The 21,686-nt window shown below is 36.7% G+C and overlaps 1 long non-coding RNA gene across 11 annotated transcripts in view; it reads left to right on the forward strand.

The window, feature by feature from the left end:
* LOC148214754 (uncharacterized) overlaps nucleotides 1-21,686 on the forward strand; it is a 50,109-nt gene that overhangs the window by 22,081 nt on the left and 6,342 nt on the right. For 5 of the 11 annotated variants that reach the window (XR_015797573.1, XR_015797575.1, XR_015797576.1 and 2 more), the window contains 2 exons: nucleotides 5,500-5,578; nucleotides 13,639-21,412. This is a non-coding gene — a long non-coding RNA (uncharacterized LOC148214754). Of the gene's footprint in view, nucleotides 1-1,268; nucleotides 1,987-5,499; nucleotides 5,579-13,638; nucleotides 21,413-21,686 lie in introns of those variants that run through there. The other 6 variants (XR_015797574.1, XR_015797572.1, XR_015797571.1 and 3 more) reach the window with 3 other exon arrangements.

The following is a 21,686-nucleotide window of genomic DNA, read 5'->3' on the forward strand; positions in this document are numbered from 1 at the left end:
CAATTTGAGATATGCAAAAGACACCTTTTTGATAGCTATAATTAAAGAAGATGTAGAAGAATCCTAGTTTCATTACAAAAGTAAAATGAAAAGTGAAACTGGTTGGTTAATAATAAATATTAAAAAGGAAAATGTAACATCAGTCTACATTTGTAGGTAACATACAATTGATGGTGCAGAAGTGAAAGTGGCAGATCTTTTGGCTTCCCTGGGCTCAAGGATAGATAAAATGAACATCTTCTGGACAAGTAAAGAGATTAGTCCTAGGGAGGATCATTATGACAGACTTAGAAAAGATCATGAAAGTTATGAATTATTCCGTGACAACAAATATTATAATAGCTAATAATGGCAATGTACATCTATGAGAGCTGGACACTGAGAAAGAAAAATAGAAGCCTTCAGATTTCAGATTTGGAAATAGCTACGAAGAGCAGCACAAACTTCAGGTAGAACCACACAATCGATCTTGGATGCAAAAGTCAACTGGGGCAATGATCATTGAGCAGGAAGTCAACTGGGCATAAATAAATAAATTAATGTAAGCAGATGATGACTAGAAAAAACTTATACTTGGCAAGATTTATAATAAAAAAAGGGGGGGGACAGCATAAAGGTAAATGGGCATTAGGAAAGTGATTACGGGTATGTCCTTGGCAGATGTTCTCTTATTAAAGAAAGTTGCAATGGTAAGCAAATATTTGCCTTTATAATTATCAGGAGATGTACATGATTCAGTGGTAGTTAACTAAGTATTGTTGTAATGCCTAGTAGGTTTGTAGGTGGGGAGGCACATGAATTTTAGTCTCCCATTTCACTCTCTGCTACACCCAATTGATAACTAAAAGTTGAGGAAGAAAAAGATAAATGGCAAGTGATCTCTCAAATGGCTGTTATGCCAAGTTAACAGAATTCACTTTAGAGTCTCCTTTTTCACCATACTAGATTCTGATGCTAGAATGTGACAAATTTTTGTATGTGTTAATGTCACATTCTCAGATGCAGTGATCTCCAACCTTCATGTAAAAGTTAGCTTCCAGTTTGTTTTGCTTCTGTGCATATGAAAATATTTGCTTTAATGGCCACAAGAGATTATTGTCTAAATATCTTTTGTCGAACATGCATATTAATTTTGCAAGACAATATATTAGATGCATAATGATGATTAGTTCAAATCATAAAGGAAGCGTTTATAATATGAATCATATTCAACCCGGTCCTCAATATATTTATTTGTCATGCGCTCAAAAGAAGTCACTAGAACATATTCATTTTTAAATGGGTTAAAAATAAAACACAACCACAACTGAATAATATATTTAACATCATTTTGTCTTTGACTAACAGAATTCAGGATTAGTTTGCTTAAATGCTGTTTTGTTTCACACTGGGGATTCTTTCTGTGCATTATCATAACAATCCTACTCAGGCAATGAGATTGGGAAACTGGGATGCAAATAAATATTAAGAATATCTATTTGGGGGAATGTATATAGTTGGTGGCGCTGATATGCTAGTTCAGACTAGTTCAGACTCTCCCCCTACAAATAAATTGCAATTATTTTAGAGCATTTTTTAATGTTTTGAGGGTAAGGATAGAGTAATTTCTGTCTCTCCACATCAAGAAAGCATTTGTTAAGGATATGTAAAATCAAAATTATGTTTAGACTTTGCCAACAGATAACAGGCTTCCTTTGCTTGGACAGGGACTCTAGCTGGATTGCTTTTAGGGTATGGATAGTTCCACCTGAGGCTTCTGAGCAAATAGAAAAGCTGCTTTGGACTTTTGTGATCCCATTATATCAGCTGTATTCTAGAGTTCAGTCAATTTATTTCTGGCTCAGCTGCACTATGTTAGAGGCCACAGGAAAACTCCATTTTCTCTTTTCAGCGCTGCAGCTTTGTGGAGTTGTGGATGTTCTCTTTTTACGGAAACTCTTCCTCACAATGCTTCCTGGCTCATGGGTTTCAGCTGCTCTTTCCATGGTAAAGATGGATTGATGGATTTGCAGATCAAAAACAGCATTCGATTTTGCACGTGCCCTACAATTGCACACAATTTTAATTGCAGGTTAGGGTCCAGGACCTGAGGCAGCTTGAATAGGTCACTGGTTAAATAACCATCTTTGCTCCTTGTTCTCAGCATGTTGAGATGGAAGTTTGTTTTAAAATTGCTTTGAGAAATTGATGAATAGAAACAGGAGTGGTGGGAAATGCCATAAAACGGATTACATATTTTATCTCAAATTGAGGTAGTCTTCTCCAAAAACTCAGATATCCGTTAACTGGAACTGAACTGTCAATGTATTTCCTTCCTTCCTTCCTTCCTTCCTTCCTTCCTTCCTTCCTTCCTTCCTTCCTTCCTTCCTTCCTTCCTTCCTTCCTTCCTTCCTTCCTTCCTTCCTTCCTTCCTTCCTTCCTTCCTTCCTTCCTTCCTTCCTGGTGGTTTTCATATCTCAACTTCAGCAAGAACTAGTTGCCGTCTCAACTGCCATGGCTTCTGTTCTTGGAATATGATATAGTCCCAAAAAGCTGTGCCTCTCTCTTGGATACTGTTCCTCCATGAATTACTATAATTGAAAGTAAAATGGATAAATTTATGAAATTTTCCTTGGTTGGAAACTATAGTTGGGACGTTCATAGAATAACTTCTGCTCCTCTGCCTCCCTTTTCCTTTCTGTATTTTCAGAAAGACCTCAGCAATACTTGTTAGAGATTCAGAAATATATCAGATATATTATACGGGCCAGAAAAAGAAAAAGTAAAAACAGAAGTATTTTTCCAAATTTCAGACTGCTTCAGATCCAGAGTTTCCACACAACTTAAAAATAGTTTAAAATTGCCCAAAGGAATTATTTTGTTCAGATTAATCCTTTTATAAAATGCATGTTTCAAAACAAGCAATTACTATTTTAAAACTATAATTCAAGTCCTAAATTTAATTCTATACGTCTTCTGGAATAAAAGCCCTCTTCCTTTCTCTCTCTAACCCATAGCCTTTCCTTTTGAATGAACTGAGGTTGTTCCAGGAAACAGGGCTGAATGAATGGAGAGATTGCTCCAGAACCAGGACTGACAAATTTAAGTTAGAATTTGTCAGAACATTTACTTATTTGTTAGCTTATATCCCACCTTTTCACCAGGAGCTCAAAGAGTTTTAAATGGGGATTCCCCTTCATTTTATCCATATAACAAATCTGTGAGATAGATTGGACTAAAAGGAAATAACCAAAATTTCAGAGAGTATGTTTAAAACACTTGCATGACAAATCATATAAAATAATTTTAAAATGATAACAGTTTTGACAAAATTGAATTAAAATTGATGTCATATAAATATTTTCAAAAGACTATATAAGGTAGCTCTAAGAGCCTCATCCTTGCTATCAAAGGAACTGAATGATGAGGACATACAGAATTTGCTATTGGAGGGCTAGGATGTTCCATATGCAAACAACATCTTTAAAATCTGAAAAATACCATTTATTGTGAAATACCATGGCCTCTTATTATTGGTGTACTTTATCACCAATGTGGTTTACCTGACAGTGGAGCATATGAGAAATTCTAATATCCCATACAAGTGGCTAGAATGAGCCAAAATAATGGCACCAGCCAAAAAGAATATAAGGTTTTCTCAGAGTTCAAACTGGATACTTGATTTGCTTTCTGTAACAATCTCCTCTGTGAGATAGCAATCAGGCCCTTTAATATTTCAGCATATATTCAGCTGTGGATGTAATCGTTCTGCATTCTAAATATTTCATCTAGTATTCTGCTAGTAGTCGGGGCTAGACTGATCTACTCAAAAGACAGTGCAAGTAACATAGAGCTGTATAGTCTATTTGTACATTAAACTCCTGTCACACCATAGAGACAAGTACTCATTTAAGCTGGTCAAATCTGACATTATTGGGCAGCATGCTTAAAAATAAAATGCTACTGAAAAGCAACGGATAGGCAAGGAAATAGCATGCAGACAGAATTTAGACTGGTGTTGTACATGCAACTTCCATATGCATTTCTGAGTACTAGGAATGTACTCATTCCTATGTATAGAGTATAGAGTATATCTGAGAAATATCAGAATAAATTAATTGGGGATTATTTCATATTTTTAAATTCCTTTTTCCTTTGGAAGCAATTTCATTCTAATACATTTCTGGGTGGGCAGGAGGTGACACATCATAAATACTCATGAGCTGGTTTCTACAGAAATGGGGCTGATTTCTTTCTAGCTACAGATGGTTTTATTTTACTGAAATTGCCCTTCCAGGTGCCTGCAGGAAATATTCCCATGTTTTAAATGACAAAATAAGGAATATGGTCAGTTCTGAACAGATTCAGAGGGTTACTTTTATTTTGAGTGGTGCCAGACTATGCTCATTACTCACCTGAGATCTCTGTCTTGGGGTGTCTTTGTGAGGAAGAGGAACAGCCATAAGGAGAAACAGCTTGAGTGATCCCGTGTCTCTCTCTTTGATCCAGAGAGCATTGTAGGAGCCGATCTGCTTCAGCTTCCTTGTAAAATGCTGCAAACATCAGCTCTGCTTGTCTGCAGTGCTGTCTTCAGTCCACCATCTTCCCCTGGAAGCCCAATTATCTTTTGTCAGTATTACTTTGGATCAATTCTTTCCCACTTTCTAAATTCAAAAGATTCAGAAAATTGGACACTCTTTTCATTTATTCAGTTGGCCAAGGGGAAGTTTGTAATTTGTTACATTTTGGCATTCCAGATAATTTTTATGGCTGTTACTCTCTATACTCTTCATTATACCTCTCTGGGAAAAAAAATCGGCTGAATTGTCCTGTTGGGGAATGGAAAAAGAAACATCATTAAAGTAATAGTTTCAGCAATCCAAGCAGATTAGATTATTTTTCCACCTGGATAAAGACAACACTAGTTTTGTTGGAGTCTTCTTCCACAAAATACCTAGAAATCCCAGTAATGATTTGTAATTGTTTGTGGTATGAAGAAACCTTTCTTTTTCTAAGTTGCCCAGTTGCCATCACCATTCTGAAATCTACACTAATTTTATAAACCATTTGAAAAGTGTGTTTGTGAAAAAGTTTGTCCTGTGGGTGTGGAAAGAAGCATTTTGATACCCTTCTGGAAGCCAAAAGAAATGGGGACCAGTGCCCATCCACAGGAATTGCTATTCCTATATCTGGAGGCAAGACAGGAGAAGAACATTTCTTCATATCCCAGACAAAGATCTTTTTAGCTATAAGGTAGGATACTGACATAGTTGTATCTTAAGAATTCTGCATCTATTGATGTAACTTGAAAAGGGTACAAGATAGCACCCAAAGTTCATATAAACAAGCTACCCTTGAAAAGGGTATGAAAATACAATTGGTGCCAAATACTGTGGCCAGAGCAATAACAGGTACAGGATACAGGTATCACATGATGCCTGAACTGAAAAATCTGCATTGTTTTCCACCTGTCTATGAGACACACTTGACTCTGACCTTTAATACCATTCATCTCAACAGGATTTGCCTAGGACCCAACTCTCTGTGGGATTAGCTCTCCTCTTAAGAATCTGCCTGGCCACTTAGATCAGCAGAAGAGGTACTTTTGAAGGTGTTCCCATTGTCATAAATACGTTACTGCAAGAGAGAATCTTCTACTGCATGGATTCCAGGCCATGGATGATCTTTCCAAGGATGTACATTTGACTTCCACTCTCCTAATATTTAGGAAAATAGAAGACACATGCCAGGCTTTTAATTGTTGATTACTTTTAATTGTTGATTACTTTGATGTTAATGTTTGCTTTATACACCGCATTTTGTTATAAATATTATAAGCTGCCTTGAATGCTAATATGACTAGGAAGAAGTATAACATTAATCAGTCAATCGCAGCTATAACCATCATGTTAAATTATGATGGTATGAGCCAATATGGGAATATATCACTCATCCATGGAGAAAATCTCCCAGGAGGAGGCATGGGCAAACTGCTGTTCCAAGGCTGTAAGTAGCTTTTCACGACATTTTAAGTAGCCTGTTTGTTTATTTACCTATTTATTTAATGAATTTGTTAACCACCTCGGTTGCCAGAATAACTCTAGGTGGTGTGCACAATAATAATTTAAAAAGAAGAAAAACATCTACAACAGGAGTTTAAAAAAAAACTAACAATCTGTGTTGAGGGGGAAAATGCCATATAAGATTTCCAAAGTGGAGGTTACAAATCACCCTGCCCTAGATCTTGCTGGAACTATCTGGTGTCCATGGCTATCAGGGTTTGGGCCTTACATGTTTCACAGAGAATGTTCTTGGTCTGACAGTCTCTATCCCATCCTTATTATCCTCATTCTTCTTTATTCCACAATCTCCTATTGAACCAAAAAGAAATGAAGCTGTTTTTTAAGTAAAAAAAAAAAAAGTAATGGAAGACCTTGTTTATTCCAAAGAAGAGTAACACTAAATAAGGAATAATCCTTTGAAATAAGTTCCACAGTTCTGGCCCTGAACACAGCTGCTATTTGGTCCCATGTCTGTCTAATGCTATGGAGAAATCCTTTTAGTTCCCATTTAATTTTGAAAATTATTTCATAGGAGAAAAAATATTTGATGAGATTCTCATGGATGCAATTGGGTGGACCTGCACCATTAACTCGTGGGTGGGTGAGGTGTCTCTCTGTGTGTGCATGTCTTCTCATAGTACAATCATCTCTCCAGTGGTCTGCCATAAAACCAGTGCAGCACTTAGGATCTGAAGGGGAAAATATATTTCAGAGCATGCTGGAAAGGATGTAGAGATAACCTTGGGCAAGGAAGGAATGTACTGTTAAGAGAGGAGAATCAGCAGAAAGCATGAAAAAGAAACTCAAAATAGCACCACAATGATTTTATTTGGTGTAAGATGAGCCAGATTCTTTTATTCTTCCCTACAACAATAAATAGTATTTCTAGAATCCCTGTGGTGTCTGTTTCTTGACTTAACCTTCCTGGAAGGGCTCATCAGCCAATGCAATGTAATTCCTCTGCTGTGTCCCATGAACTCTTGCTCATCATTTTAGTGTCAACACTAACAGGCTTCACACCTGAATTTGGCAGTAAATTAGCACTTTCTGAATCCTGACACTTTCCACTGAGCGTAACTCTCAGCTTGATTTGGCAAAAAAAACTCACAGACACAGCTCAGATAGATTAGAATTTTTATTACAGAGAAGAAAAAAAGCCCCCACACAACACTTGTTTACTCACTGCAGTGCAAAGATGTTAGGGACTTCTATATATATTCCTAAGAGCTTCTAAGAGATTCTCCCAGTGACACATTTAAACTGGAGACCAAGAGGCAATTGCACTTACCGTCTTCTGAAAGCCTTGAGTTGTTCATTCTTTGCAGTTCGGCTTGCATCCTTTGTGGCTAGCCCTTTTGCTTATCTTATTAGGGCTTGTTACATTCTATGTGCCTGAGAATCTTCCCTTCTAATTGCTTTCTAGCTGAGCTAGAGTTCTTGTTTGGACCAGGAAATGTGTGGGTGCGGAGCTTAGTTGTTGTACTTTTGTTTTTGTACTTCACTCTTAAACTCCTGCTGCCCTTCTGAATTAATGGATGGTTGAGCCACCATTTGAAATACGATAGTTGTGCTATGTTGCATGAATTCCATTTCCAGCCTGGTTCCCACCTTGCCAAACTCAACCTTACCTCGTAACTTTCTTTACTTTTCACTTCCATTCCCCCTCTGAATCTGGAATGTCAGGTCCTTCTCTATCTCCCTTCTTCTGGTCATAAGTGGGTTGTCCTCTTCTTTCCATCTCTATTTCTTCTTGGTAAGAAGCTCTTGCCATTTCTGATCAGTCAACTCCTCTCTATTTCTGTTTGGGAAAGCAGAAAAGAAGTGTATTTCTTCTACTTTGTCAGAAATTCCCCTCCTTTCCTATATCTTCATCTCCTCTATGCATGGGTCAGTCTCTTGATAGTCATGCAGTTCTCTCCCTCAAATTCAGAATTGTTTGCAGATGCAAAAACATTATTGTGTAGCAAGTTCATCAGTATGACCTTGTGAGGGCAACTACAAATGGGACTGTTGAAGGGAGTGAAGTGCATTTGACACCTCCCAAGAGTGTCCCATGTTGAAGGAGCCCTTTCAGTGAAACAAATATTACAGTGTGCCTCTCCTGTGCTGAGAATCCAAATAGAGACTACCTTGAATTTTGAATTTTTCCTCCCTCACAAGATGGAGCAGAGATGCACAAGGGGCAAAGAGAGCATTCTGAAACCAGGAGTGAATGGTGGAAAGCTAGGTGCATTTTCAGAATGGATGGAAACTGAGGATAAAAGGATTAATCTATGCTATCAGAGATAATGGTCCAATCAAGTTGGCATACAGCTTCTTAGATGGTTGCACTGAGGAGAGAAATATGAAAAACAGATATGACCTCCAACTGTGGTAGTGGGGGAGGCCTTCCTGTTTATGGAAGACCTGGCTATGTCATTGGGCATGGGGTCAGAATAGTTGACAGAGCCTGTGGCTGGCTGTATTGAAAGTTTAGATGGTTTTTACCTTGGCTGCCATTTATGTATGTATGGGGATGTTATTGCTATTTTATAGTTATTTTATGTTTTTAAATGCTGTTTACTGCCCAGAGTCATGACACTGAGATGGACAGCTAAATAAATAAATAAATAAATAAATAAATAAATAAATAAATAAGGGTCTTTAATACTTGTAAGAGGCCTTGGAGCAATCTAGTTGAGCCATAAGAAGACCCCAAACAGCTTGAAATTCTAGAGAAAATAGGAGGCATTCAGCAATAAATATGTGCGGTTGCTGTAGGTGTGGAATGACAACCCTAACTGAATACAGGAATGAATTAGAAGTAAGTTACAAGTAATTACAGAAAAATGGTATTACAAATAAATTCAGCCATGGGTAAGGTCAGCTAAACTATCTTGCGGTTAGATGGAAGTATTGCTGTAAGATGGTATTTGTAGTCTCATTTTTCTCATTCAACTGTGGATGATGAATAGAAGATATCCAGTAGCTAAAATAGAGTGTTCTGAAAGCATATTATGGGCTTCAGTCATGTCATCATTACACAAATTATGTGACTTATATACTTATGTCAAATGTCATGATGCAATTTCATAGCCACATTATTTGCATGATGACATCACAATGCATGTGTCATCATTTTGACATCATTGTGGCTTGTAACAGATACCCATGTGGGATGGTGAAGGTCCTAGAGCAGAATGCATTCTACATGAGCTGGATCCATTTAAGCATCTCTTTAGGAAATACAGTAGCCCAGATAGTCAATGCATGCAGGTCAAAGAATATTTCTTCAGTCTAACATATAAGTTACAGCCATGAAAGTGTTGAACTGCTCCAAATCGGTCATCATGAAGGTAGGATCTACAGAACAAATCAGCAAATATTTTCAATAAACCATTTAACTTGTCCAATACATCATGGAAAATGTGATTCAAGAATCTTTGGAAGACTAAAGATCTGTAATGAGTCCTGAGCATTAGAGTCAGCCATCAGTTGTCTCAATCCTAACAGGAGATTGGATACTATATTTGCATGCAACAGAACATTAAGTTACCTGTAGTGCCAGAATCTACTAACCCCTGTATTTGTATGTTTGTTGCCAGTCTAGGCTTGTAGGGTAACAGAAATAACTAAATGTCGATCTGTAGCACCACATGTCTGGGGTCTGTTTAATTTCTGGTTGATCCAGTCTTTAAGCCCATGGGGACCAGGACAACCTCATTTCCCAACAAGCCAGATTTGTAGCATTTAGAACATCTGCTTGCAACTTTTGGGGCAGATAGCAGAGCTCTGCTGGCCCCAAGTTACGTGAGCTACTCCTCCAAAATTTCTAATATTTACACAGAAGGAAAGGAGGAGATTATGAGTCTCTCATCCAATAGCAATAGGCATAAGATTAGCAATCAATCTGATACAAATTCAGCAATAAACCATCCATCTCCTGATATATTACCCTTATCATAGTTATTGGCTTGACTTGGCAGAAAACCCAGAGACATGGCTTGCCACAAAAAGAATGTTTACTGTAGACAGAAATGAAGCCACACACACAACAGTTGATGGCCCACTGCAAAGATGCCTGGGAATTTTATATATATTCCCAAGAATTTAAACTTGAGACGTCTTTCTCCAACCCTTCTGAATTAATAGATATTTGGCATGGTGCTTTGTGGCCTAGAAGTAGGATACTTTACTTAACATACGTGCATGCAACCCTACATACATAACAACCTGGGAACTCCTGATACCTACCTTGCTAGTCTTAATAATATATCTCAATGTACATTGTACATTTAGTACAATGGCCGAGAATTTGAGGTACAATCAGAAAGCCTTTGTTCAATTGTCATCTCTGTGACAAACTCACTGAGCAGCTTTAGACAAACAATTATTTCTGCATCTCAGTGGCTATCTGGACAATGGGGATAATAATACTGACCTGTCTCACAGTTTTAAAGAAGTTTGAAACAAGTAATATAAGCTCTATGTGGCTTGGTGTCCAAGTATTTGCAAGACTGCCTTCTCCAACCAGTCCTATATGTGCTTCCCACGAAAAGTTGCTTGTGACTTCCCACTTTTGTGAGATGAAGGGGACTGAGGCCCAAGGATAGTATTTGTCACTGATGGCACCTACTTTGTGCAACAGCCTCCCTTTGGAAATTAGCCACGTCTCTTGTGGCTTTCCAGAAGCTGGTCAGGAAAAACTTTTCTGGAGAGCATTTAGGCAGTTTGGGATGACTCTGTCTTTGGGGTTTTTTTAAAATTGCTCTGTATTATAATTTTGTTAGTTTTTTTTTTAGTAAAATACTATGTAGTGTAATATTGCATATTATTTAATATTGTATATTGTTTGGATGTTTTACTGATATTCTTAACTGCCAGGAATTCTTGGAGATTGTTGGGTTGTAAAAATTAATGAATAAATATGTGAATATTTGAAAGAGATCAATAGATTATTGTTGTTGTTTCTTCATTTATTTATCTTCACACTAACAGAAACTAAAACAATTTAGTCTGGTTTATATTCTTTCCAGAGGACTTTACAAATTGAGTAGATGACCTACTGTCAATATGTGTACGTATGTGTGTTCATCATTTAAATAGAAAAATGAGAAATCACAGAAACATTTGTTTGTTCCAATAAGGATGCAGATATATTTATTTTTCCTTAATTAATGTATATAGATGCTTTTTCTTATTGCAACCATAGTTATTCAATGATGACACATCATCATGAAGATTTGTGTGTACACCATTTAAAATAAAATAAATTGGGGGGTTTTTATATATATTACAGTGCTAGAAGGTATATTTGTCTTTAAATGATTTGTATACTGTATTTTGGATTTTAAAACATGCAAAGTGATGCAACTGTATTATAAATCTCCTCTTGAAGAATAATGATGTTCTCAGTCGTAGAAGCAACCTGAAATGATCCTCCTGTTAGAGTTTAATTTGAATGTTTGTAATCCCCTCCCACATTTCTCCTTAAGGTTGTGATTACCCTCCCGTTCTCTCATACCTTTTCTCTGTTCCTCATTTTATCTGATGTATTACACATTATTTTGTAACTGCTTTAATTGGTCTAATAAAGGTATTGTCCTAATATAGAATTCAGGACATGTTCTCAGTAAACTCTAAAACTGTCCATTAATGTAAGAAATAGCATGGAGATCAGATGTTATCCCCAGAAAATCCTGTCCTCCTTAGCAATCATGTACAAGATTTGTATCTTTATTTCTTGGGATAAAAGTGGACAGAGCTGCAACTTAAAAGCTTTCAATATTTCTCCCCTACTCATAATTATTGCAACTGACAAATATTTTATTTCAAGACCCAGTTAAATGCTTACCCCCCAAATACTGTAACAGTTGACAATTTGAATTTCCGATCCTTTCTTTTTAACAGCTTTTAATTTAACACGTGTCAGTTACAGATGTGTTTTAAATGTTGCTTTCATGGTTTTATAATTTAAATACAATTACCAAAGCTTGTGTTGAATTATGATTGTTTTAATTCATTTTTAAAACTGCTTTCATATGTTCATCTATATCTTTGGGAATTTAAGTACAGTCTTTCCAGCAGCAGACGTACCTAATGTGAATACAATTTTGAGGAACTGCAGCTGAATATACATACATTTGGAAATGCTATCGCTAATCTCCACACCTTTAGCAATTCTTCACAGTTTGAAAATAATTGTGTATCCTTGGTTTTCTTCTGTGATTTTGAAATGTCTGTATGAATGGAAATATTACTATTTGAGTCAACCTATTGCCTGCAATGACAAATTAGAATATGCTTATTTTGCTTATGTTCACTTCACAGAAATGTCTGCAAATAGCAAATGTTTTTGAAATATCATTTTCTCTTACTGTTTGAAAATGGACAGAACTATATTTACTTTATATTCACCAATAGCTTTTCATTCTGTTTCAATGTATGGTTCAACAAGAATAAGACAGTTTTATAATTATAATGACAATTTAAAGTAGCTAAGTTTCTTCTGCAGTCAGTGTCAAAAATAGCACCTTTACTTCTCTCTTAATTCTGAATGTCAGTATTCTGTTGTGTATATATTGCGGCTTTCTAGCTGAGAAGCATTGAATGCTAGAGATGCATTGAAACCTAGCTCTGATTTTATGGATGATCAAGAAGAAGACTGAGAAACAGTAACCTTCAGTCTTAGTGAAAGCTGTTGGTACTGCTTTTTCAGATCAAGAAATTGCTGCAGTGTTTGGACTAAAACAGAATAAAACCAGAATAATTGGCAATATTCTGAATCTGGATTCAGAATATCTGAAACAAACAGTAGGATGTCATCCAATTCTCCATTAGCTCTGCTTACCCATGGAAAACCTCAGTGTTCTGTGAAAGACAGTTTGAATATTTCATGCTGTAAGTTACTTTGTTAAAAACTTGCAATGTAAAAAACAAAATTATTATTTTTTAGACTTAAAAAATCTACTTTTGATATGGCAAGAATTTTTTCATTAGCATATTCCAAAGAGGCATGGTTGTAACAGTACTTCCTTCTTTTTTTTTTTTTTTTGCTTATTTTGTATCCCATCCGGAATAACATTTAAAATAAAAACAAAAACCCTCCACCAAAATCTAAATATATGCAACTAACTTTGACCCTTATGAATTGACCAAACAGGATTCCGTAACACTTATTCCATTGTTTCATGCCTACTTCAGGATGTTTAAGAAGAAGATAATATCATCCAAATATGTGATAAGAAGATATTAGTGGTACATATTCTTCCCTGGCAGGCACTCCTATCATGTCATATCGAAGTCTAGCAAAATGTTGAAAGTTAGAAATGTTATCAAGCATTAGCAGGCATTTAAAGAACGTCTCTTGAATATTTCTAGCATAGAAAGTATTTCATGTGATGTAAATTAATGGTAATTTTTCTGACTTTAAAAGAGAGCTCTGCCAGAACATTTCAGTGGTCTGGACCCAATTCTGCTAACATGGAGATGCTTTCAATTTTCTCTGCCTGCTTTCCCGCCTTAGATGGCTGTGATTGTAACAAAATTAATCCATTTAAAAATCTGTGGCTTAAACTTAAGGATTTTCATCCCCCCTCCCCTCTTTTTTTTTTCTTAGAATATCAATAAGTTCCAATTGAAGAGCGGATTCTTTTGCAATTCAGGCATGTGCCGGCGATAACGGGCGAGTTGGCATGAAGAGAGGCAGAGATGGATTAATTATGCAGAGAACATGGAAATTCTGCTTATCATCGGCTAGCAAAGGAGCCCAGCTCACATAATCAGCAAACGAAGGGAGAGAAAAAAATAACAATGCAATGGCACCTTCCAGCCCATCATCAGGATTTTTCTACCCCCTTGTAATTAAAAAATAACATACACTTATAGCCCTATCTCCTGTGCAGGCAAGGAGTGGATGTCCACAAAATAATTGCACTGGGATATTAGAGCTGGAAACAAGGGCTGTCCATTCCTATACCAACTCTCCCCTCCTATTCTCTCCCCTGGCCTCTGCAAGGCACTTCTTTTCGGTCTGGAATCTGAATCAGATGGATGTCTTCAGCCAGGTGACATCCCATCTTAATGTCCATGACTCCAAAGCTTATCCTTATCACGATAAATTCTTGAGCGCCCAGAAGCTCAGGGGTGGTTATTCGTCTCACCTGCAAGTTATCCAAAAATCACTTTGAAAAACCCAACCCAACTGGTATTTTGTTCAGCAACAGGACAGATTGATTATCATAGGGTGCTCTTACATATTTCTTGCTTTTCACCACTGCCCACAAAGATCGTGGCTGCTAAGAACCCTTCTCTTTTGCTGCTATACAGTTCTGGAATTTAAAGGGAAAATAAACTGGCTTATTTTAAGCGAAAGGTAAAAAAAGAATGCCAGGACATGGGCTTACAAAACCTATGCAGGCAGGAAGGATGGAAGGAAATGTGGAAGTTTATGTACTGCCTCAAACAAACCAATTTAATATTTGTGCCTTTTGGACTGTTGGATGACATAATCCATTTTTCTTTTACATATTCTTATATGGAAATGCTTGATAATCAGAACGCATTAGTAATTCCTTTTCTTAATGTTTTACTGTTCCTTGCATCTATTTTTTAAATATATATATAGTTTTCCCTTGCAAGTGGGTAGGGGAATTTGTGGCTCATTTTCTAGTACATTCATTCAGCAGCAAAGGAAAGAGAAGGAAAAGAAAGTTGCATGCAAGTCAGAGGAAAAGTGTTGTCAAATATTAGTAGGCAATCCGTGTGTAGTCTTCTGTTTACAAGAGCCACTGTGGGGTGCTCTTTCCACACTAGGAAAAAACCAATCTGCTGATATTAATATAATAAGAGAAATATAAAGTAATCAAGCTGGACGGGTGGGTGGGTAGTATTTGTTTTGGATGTCAACTAAAAAGGTCTTATTCTTTACTGCTCCAGGTTTTGACCATACTCTCCAAGTTAACCTCTGAAAGCCAGTTTTTGGTGTTTGTTTTTTTCTCATTTGATACACCTGCACTCAGCTTGCTTCTACACAGCTAATTGGAGGTCTTGTAGTCTTCCATAGCTAAATTCTAAGATAATCTGTTCACTCACCGTTGTTGTTGTTTTTACCCAACTGACAGTGTAATATTTCTTGAGGCTTTTTTGATTTTGGTGGACATTCTTAAGGTATAGAATTGGAGGTGATTTTTCCGTCTTTTAAATATAATTGTGATATCCAACTGTTGGTCTGCAGTTTTCCTTTCTTCTTTTAAATATAATCCAAATATCCAACACTTCATCTCTAGGACAATCCCGGAGAATTTAAAACCCTATCAATAGGAACATCCTGAAATTGTGCTGGACTCGGATTGTTTCAGAAGTTGAAATGATCTGCATATCAAAAGAATCATTAAGCTTCCTAAAATAAAGTCAGCCTAGTATGTTCCTGTGAAAGCTGCAGCTTGAAGCAATTGATACAATTACAGACAGCACCAGGAAATGACTGTGGAAATTTCAGTGGTCATTGGAAGGCTGAAACTCTCTATATTGAGACTGCACAAAAACTAAACTCTGTTTTATTATTTTTTTGCCCCCTGGTAACACCTATAGTGATTCTACAAAAAGCTCCCCTTTATTACATTACCTAAAATATTTTCATTGTACTATTCTGTTCGTACAGGCTCAGAATCGTAATTTTAAATACCAAGTTGCATTAATGAAATAATAGGTGAAAAAAATCACCCTTTTAACAACACATCTAGGACCTTTCTCCTCTACCTATTATTCCATCCTTGAATTAGTGAAAAACTATATCAACATGAAATGTGCATGTCCATTGCTGATCTATCTATCTATCAGTTGTGCCTGTCACATGATTTTTTTTCATAATGACAAAACCTAACAGATTCAACTTGAATGGTAGTGGGAATGACCTTGGGAGACAGGAGGGAGAGCCGCAGACTGGACAACTGGCATGTAAAAGATGTCTCAGCCCACAGAAGGTCGGATATTGTGTGAAATGTTTCAGAAGGGACCCTTCCTAGTTTTCTGGAGAGTAAAAGGAGAGGAGGGGAGAAATACTTTCAATCTTGCAGGATTCTGTTAATGTAACCTAACAATAAAGATAAGAGCTGATACTTCTGGTTGTGCTTCTTGTCTGGACTACCTCACAGGGCTAACATTGAACTGCTTTTGGAGCAAGAGGGGAATGGTACTTTAACATGGGTACAGCTAAGGACAACTTAAACGTGTCTTATTCATGGGCTTGGAACAAGATGTAGGCAATATCATGGGGCTATGATATTTATATTATATTCAGTGCAAGTGAAGGCATGATCTAAGTTGAATACACTTAGATTTGTATATCCTAAGGGTTCCAAACTTGGCACTTGAAAGTAATCACCATCTATAGTTCAAAGATTTATCGTAACTTCTTTTGCATGCATTCTGCTTCCTGTCATACCATATAGATGCCTTCCTCTATCTGGAGCCTTCCAGATATGTTGGGACTGCAATTCTAAGAATTCCCCGAGAGGTACTAAGTTTGACATGCTATAAATCAGTACACTTACCCTGGTTGGAAGGCACACCATAAAACATAAACCAATTCAACCCTAGGTCATATATGGATAGTTCTTAACAGCTGACAGAGGCACAGGGGAAGGCATGTAGAATAATCAATGCAAATAGAGATCAGACAGACCAGATAAGCATAGCATAGCTCTGCTCATAAAGGTAAAGGCTGTCCTGAGCATGTTCTTAAATTCCCCCAGATTCCCTAAGCCTCCAACAATGACTACCTGATGCGAGTTGATCCCGATTACAAGAGTTCTATTCTGCAAAGTCTCAGCTAGTTGTCAGAGTTTCCCCACATATCCTACTGCTCCTTTATCATATCTTCTTTTAGTCTTTTATTTTCAGTCTTCAGCATTCTTGGGGTTTGGGTAGCCTTATCCCAGATAAGATTATGAGTTGCCATCACTGGAAATTGGAGTGACAGAGCCCAAGGCAACAGATTCTTCCATTTGTTCTTTGTCCATATCCAATGAAGATGTATCTGGATCAGTGTTTCTCAGCCTTGGCTAGGGAATTCTGGGAGTTGAAACCCACACATCTTAAAGCTGCCAAGCTTGTGAAACACTGATCTAGATATTCTAGCAATGATATATGAAGTCTAGCTAATAGTTTCAATTGTTATCACTGAAAGTTTGAAGAATAAAGCTCCCATCACCATGATCATTGCAATATGATCTAGTTACATCTTGACTTACATATTGGAAATTCCCATAATGAGTAACACACCCTTCTCATGCTGTTGCGGAAAAATCTTAAAGGCCTTTTAGCTGTAGTGTAAGTTTTTAAAGTTCTACACATGGTTGGTGCTCACTACTTTGCTTGGGAGGTGCGAGAGAGAACTAGGAAAAATCTCTGCCTGTTTTCCACTGTGAAATAAATAGAAATTACAAGTCAAAACAGTGCACAAAGAAAAATATGAGCTTACAATGTTCATGCTGCTTTTTAAAGATAATAGAGAGATGTTAGGTGATCTGATCATGCATCACTGCTTCTTGGGTAATTATGCTGCAGTAATATGTCTCCTATGTGATAGGTCACCTTGAGTATATTACGTGTAATGCTACGCAAATTGAAATTCCTGAAAAATTCAACACTCTGTACCAAAGAAATTCAGAGATCAAATATGAATTATGTTGCAAAATCACTGTATTTCTTTTACTGCAATTTAGATCCTTCTTGAATCATTGTCCCATTGTTACAAAAATCGGTCCTTTGATGACTTGGATAATTGTCTACAAAAATTTTAAAAGTTTGGGAAGTGCTATATTCTTCATTATTTCTAATTAAATAACAGAACTGTTTTGTGGTGGTGTGTTTATGAAAAAGCTTAAGTTAGTTCCAAAAGGGAAGGAAAAAAACCATGTGAAAGAACTTGAAATTCATGGAAGGGATATGTGACTGTGTCATAAAGGATAGCCCATTCTAAAGAATCTTGATTCTGCAAAAGAAAGAAATTATCTTCCGCAATTGGCTAATGGACTGCTAGTGAGGGTAATATTACAGGATTTGTTTTTGTTTTTTTTTTATATATAGCCAGTACAAATGCTAATCTTAAAAATAACTACTTGCATGGATGATTTGATGTAGAGAACGCACTCTTTCAACGTTAAAGGATCTGTTTTATTTTTCAAGGCCCAATCCAAAATGGTGTTAGAAGGGATAGAGCCAATTACCTATTATACCTAAATACCATAAGCATCATAATGTTTGAGTTATTACATCTCAAGACATCTGACAATTTGATTTTGACTATTAAATTGCCACTGTACTGAAAGTTGAAAATCCCTGCTGATCCCAGAGATTTAGTAATAACAACTTTCTTTGCCTGGAAGGTTGTCGTGCTCCACCTGATTATATTGGATGCAAGTCAGAGCTGAAGGTCATTTCTGCTAAATATCAGCCTAGTATCTTCATTATATTTTACTTTGACCTGTTCACATTTAACTCTAGGTGCACGGTTTAGCTGCCATTTAGTTACCGTGCTCTGTGCATTGAAAGGAGCAGTGGCCAAAAATGGATATGGATCAGCCTTCAAGTTCCAAGACTGATGTATGTGTTGATAGGTTGGAAATGCAAAGAATGAGCAGCCTGCAAGCATTAGAGTGTTGACTTGAGTGATAGGAAAATATCCCTTCTCTGATCTTTTATATTATTCTACTATGCCATTCCTTCAATCAATTTACTCCTAGGTTTAGGATGAAACTGGAGGTGACCAGATAATTTCCTGTACTATAATTTGGCTAATTTAGGAGAATTTGTTTTCTTGATCTGAGGACCAGAAGATCCATTGACAATGTAGGTTTCCCCTACATGTCAGATGAAGCATGAACAGAGAAAACTAGCTCCTGTTCCCAATTTGTATGTTGAGTATCCACACTGTGGTATCCACATCTAAAATCTTGATGTCTGTAGTCAATCAGCTTTCATGCATAGATAATGGAAGAGTCAGTGATTTTACTTAAAACTAGAAGGCATCCTACTGCTAGAAGCTTCTTGGCCTCTCATTCCGCATCTGCAGATTTCATATTCTTCTTTTGCCTGTCATTGAGCTTGATGGGAAATTAGCACAAGCTGTATACATCTATAATCTTTTACATTTCCTGGAAACAAGTTTTAACAACTTTTACAATTGGAGTCAGATAATAGAATCCTCCATAATCGTAACAGCAAATGGATTTGTAATCTACCCGTGATTAAAATTATTTTCATCATGAAGTAGAAATTCTCATTATTGTTGCCATTTTAATATTATCAACTATAAAGTGTCTTAGTGATTGATACTGTAGACAATGAAACCCTATATTATGGTAATTAAATTTAAAATGAATCAGCTCTCCTTATATGTCTCAGTAGTTCAGTACCTGATTATTTAAAAACAATTATCTTTTGATGTCACTTAATGGCGTTTGCTACTTTTAACTGCCTACATTTTTTTTTTCAGGGACAAAAAGTTGAACCTTAGGTGAAAGACCTCATGCAGATGAAGCTGTGAAATGCCAAGGGACCAAGGATGAGTGGGTAGAAAGAGACCACTGAAGGCACTGGATTTTTCTTCCCTCCCTCCCTCTCTCCCTCCCTCTCCCATTCTTAGTTCTATGCTTTTTAAATGCATGCTAGACATATAACATTCTGAGACAGATATTCATTTTTTATTATCTGGGTATAAAACATGTATGTACATGGGAACCGAAGGGAGAGCCTTAAAAAAAAAGAAATCCCAAGGGAAAATCAAATTAAAATGACTGGAGAAAGATTAAAGCAATGGGAAATGTTAAACTACGCATTCACAAGCCCACTTTTCCCACCTATTACTTTTCATAAGGACAAAGAGCTTCCTCAACAGGAAAAAAGTTGTATATTTCCTGTCCACTTAATCCTCAGCCATCCTCTTCTTCTGCTCTTTGACTGCCCCCCCCTTTTTTTTTTACTGCTGCCTGTTATTACAAGATACTCTCTTTTATCCATTTTGGTGAAATTTTAGTACAAAAACATTCTTTCGTATCTCTGTTCATTTGCAGATTTGAGCAGGCTTGCTAAAGCACACCTGTTGTGCTGTCTGCATCCCCCCCACTCTCTCTTTTTTTTTTTTTTTCTGATCATAGGCTTCTGACAAAGAGGGTGGGGGAAAGAGAAAGATTTTTATCAACCCCTCTTCACTGGACAATGAATTTTCTTCACCATTTGAATGTATCTCCGGAATGCCTGAGTGATTCATTACAGCAGATTCTGAAGTATGACAATGGGCCTCAGAAATGACTGATGGTATCTGTTCCCTGATTTCATTTCCCTGATCCTCTTCATCCCTTGGCCCTGTGTACCTCGATTAATTAGAAACCAGGGATTTTCACTCATCAGCTGATGGGTTTCATGCTCTGCTCTGTCACAAATCTGCTGCTTTCACTATCTCTCTTACAGCTGGTGGTGGCTTTTAAAACTTTCTTTTTTCTCCCCCCACTCCCCATCAACCCCTTCTTTTTTGAAGCAGTGCTTTGTGACTACAGGTTTAGGCCTTTTTAAGATTCAGACATTAAAAAAAAAAGAGGGAGATTAAAAATTAAAGTAAAGAAGATTCAAAATCTCTGATTAAGTTAATCCATATCCAAATGATACTTGTCCAAAAATGAACTTTTTGAAGAGATAATAATATCAATGTTTCATAGCTCTCAGCATTCCAAGTTCTCACTTTTCCCCCCAAGATATAATAACTGAAGTCTTATGCAAAAGGACAAAAGTATATAAATACATTTTTCCTTGTGTGCAGAAAGCACATGTGTTCGGCTCATATGCATTTTACTGTTGTCTGTGGTATATTGTTAAGCCAATTGCATTCAAGTTTCACTTGCGACAACTACCTTATAATAGGATCCTGCAATAAATCATTGAGCCATTATTGTTTCTGGAGGAAATACTCCATAATTGAAAATATGCTGCCCTTTGGGGCCTATACCAAATTAAATCACATGGTGATAACATCCCTAAGGAAACAAACCATAATTAAATAGTATTTTAAATGCAGAATATTTTGCAGTAAAAATTCCTCTCTCCCTCTCAGAAACCTAAAATAATGTGTGAAACACAGGCAAACATATCAATTATGTCTAGTACAAAAAATGTAACCACTGCTAGTTTACTTTTCTTATCTCTTCCATTTGTACATTCTTGTACATTCTTTGTTTTGATCTAATTTGTGCATTTCACATGTTCTTGGGTTTATAATGAAAGGTATTCTTTCTTTGATCTTGGTACAGAAAAGTTATACTGTATCCTGCATAATATTTTCAATATCCTGCTGTGTTATGGTGAGGAAGAGAAAAGGAACAGAGATTCAGCTACTGGTAATTATACAATTTATGCTGTGAGAATGGCAAAGGGTTTTGCAAGCTGCTCAAAAAAAAAAAAAATCTTGCCTTTCAGTAATGATTGTTGAAACTGATGTCATTGGGCAACTGCTCCACTGAAATATTTGGTGAAAAGGGTAGATATGGCAAATCTGTTCATCGAAACCTCTGCAGAGACTTCCCCACTTAATACCCTCCAGATATGTTGGATTTCAATTGTGCTGAAAGTGGGAACTGTAGAAACCCAGCACATCTGCAGGATACCTGGGAA

The sequence above is a fragment of the Python bivittatus genome, unplaced genomic scaffold (genome assembly GCF_059951505.1).
Source record: "Python bivittatus isolate LINGU-HERP-01145 unplaced genomic scaffold, Pbiv_v1 ctg000590_np1212, whole genome shotgun sequence".
NCBI lineage: Eukaryota > Metazoa > Chordata > Lepidosauria > Squamata > Pythonidae > Python > Python bivittatus.